This window comes from Cetorhinus maximus, chromosome 8 (genome assembly GCF_964194155.1).
Source record: "Cetorhinus maximus chromosome 8, sCetMax3.hap1.1, whole genome shotgun sequence".
NCBI classification, from domain to species: Eukaryota; Metazoa; Chordata; class Chondrichthyes; order Lamniformes; family Cetorhinidae; genus Cetorhinus; species Cetorhinus maximus.
The window spans coordinates 94,844,086-94,846,657 of NC_135886.1; the positions used below are offsets into that span (position 1 = coordinate 94,844,086).

Sequence of the window (2,572 nt, forward strand, 5' to 3'; positions counted from 1 at the left end):
AATTAATTCAACTTGGGGCAGTTAACACTAGAATTGGGACAGAATGTGAGCCAGATATGGCGTCAAAAAGAAAATCTAAAGGATTAGCAGGTCTCCCATGGGTAGTCTCGGGCTTGGGCTATGGTTTCTGATGCTCACTGAACTCCAGTTGAACAACCTGCTGCAGCCTAAATGTGATACGTCACTGTAATGCACCACATTTAATTACATAATGTATCACTTCATTTACATGAAGGAAAAATATTACACATTACATTCATACTGAAAGTTACGAAGCCCTACGCTGTTTGTGGCACTACTGCCTGCCACTTCATTAAACATGTTTAAGTGGAAGGAAACCTTTTTCTTCCCTTCCATTCAGCATCACACACTGATTTGCAATGCCTTGCTATTCTGGATCTTTGGTGTAGGCTCATAGTTCCCTTGACCAAGATAATGTTCCGTGCACTTCCCATTGAAAGCCTGCACACACATCTTGGCCATCATTCTCAAGCCTCATTTGACCACATAGCACCTCAAAAACAGGCACTGCAAAGGCCCAATTTGGCCAACATGACGTCATGTGACTGCAACATGAATCATAGGAGGAATAGATCTCTAATTTTCAGACATACATGTTATAATTGCTGCACCTCCCCTCTTTGATTTGCATAAGATACTTTATTCCTTTATTGTACACTCCAGGAAACCATCCTTCTTTTGTTCATTGATTCCCATGATTGCAAATATTTCTTTCTCTTCCTCTCCTTCACTTCTTTAGTTGATTTGAACTATTTGCTGAAAACGTTAATGACATACCATTGCACCAGTGAGCTTTTTACCACTCTTAAGTCTCCAAGGACCAACACCTTGAACAGGAAATCATTTCACTAGCCTTTATTCAAACTGATTATAGCCTCTATACTCAACATCTAAGTGCTTCATAAATAGCCCTCCTGGTCTGGAACACCATTTCATATTGGTCCCTGAAAATGCACAAAAAATCCTCACCTCAAATGACAGTTAGCCCCATTTTTATTGAATAACGTAAATGTTTAAAATGCTAAAAAGATTAAAGTTAAGCATTTTTAAAATCTGCTACACATGCCTCACAGCTGTTGTATGTAAAAATCGGACAGTCACATTACATGGTATATCTTGTGTGCCGTAGTTTCACGTGAAAAATATGGGTAGAATTTTACCAGTTGGGTGGACAGCCAGGCAGTGAGAGGAAATGCATGTTGGTGGCACACATGGGTAGCTTCCTTATGCCATGGGAGTTTGTTGCAGGCGGGGTGTGTGGGAGTGGGGTGTGGGGAGGTGGAGGAGCGGGGTTTCGATCTGCCATCAACAAAATGCCAATCACGGTAAAATGGTCCTGAATCGAGTCTTTACATATGTAAATTGTCTGCTTGCCTTTCTTGGTAAAATTCTCCGATGGCAGGACATGGTTGGACACCCAATCTGACAGCTCCCTGTGATTTTATCAGCCCACCCTACCCCACCACCACCCCCAACTCGATCCCCGCCTGCTGGGGAGTGGTGAAATTCAGATCTATAACTCTAATTCAATATGCACACAGGCCGGGATTTTGTCAGGTCAACAGGTGAGTGATCCCCATCAGTTCCATGGGGGAGGTCCCATGGAACCAAGTGTCCTTCAAGAATCTAATTGACCACAGTCAGGCCTTGCACCTTCCATTTAATCCCTGAGTCCCCTCAAACTAAATTAATTATTTATTTATTTAAAATCATGATTATTAGTGCAGAGCCGACACGAAGTTGACCGGACAATCTGGAACACAAAAATTAATGTAAAGAAGTGTATTTTTTTTAAAAACTCTCAATTACACATTTATTTGCCCCAATCAAATAAAAGAGTTAACGGTAAGATTTCTGGCACCAGGTCCACCAAATTTCTTGGCCTCATAGCAGCATGGATCAGCAAACAGCAAGGTCCTGCCATATTGTATGAGATGTCCTTGATCTCTTTCTTGGAGGTTTCATCTACGTATTTCTGGTAGTATGCCACCAATGCTTTAGAAATGGATTGACGGACAGCATAGATTTGAGTTACATAACTATCACCCTTCACACGAACTCTAATGTCGACTCCAGCAAATCTTTCCTTGCCCAACAGTAGGACTGGTTCCAACAGTTTGTACTGTAAAGTTCTTGGCTCAATCTGTTCCAGAGGCCTTCTATTTACTTTGATAAGGCCATTTCCTCTTCTGCAGTGGGCAACAGCAGTTGCTGTTTTCTTTCAGCCAAAAACTTGGACTGATTGCAAAGGACCTTTAGCGGGCATCTTCCTGTTAATGCTAAGCGGAGCCGTAGGCAAGAAGTTGACCGGACAATCTGGAACACGAAGTGTAAATTATACTCTTTCGAGTTATCAACAGTCACAGATTGCAACTCTTCGAGTACAATCACAGTTCTTGGTTTTCTGGGAGTGGGACATGAACCCACAACCCTCTGATTCAAAGGCGAGGGTGCTATGAACTGAGCCACAGCTGACACCTCGAAATGTAAATTATGGTGGGCTCAGAGATAATGGCTGCCGATTGGCTCATTCATGAGCCTAATTGACAGC

The 2,572-nt window shown here is 42.3% G+C and overlaps 1 pseudogene; it reads right to left on the reverse strand.

Moving 5' to 3' along the window:
* Positions 1-1,847: 1,847 nt before the first annotated feature.
* LOC144683208 (small ribosomal subunit protein uS9 pseudogene) lies at positions 1,848-2,320 on the reverse strand (annotated as a pseudogene).
* Between the last annotated feature and the right edge of the window lie 252 nt (positions 2,321-2,572).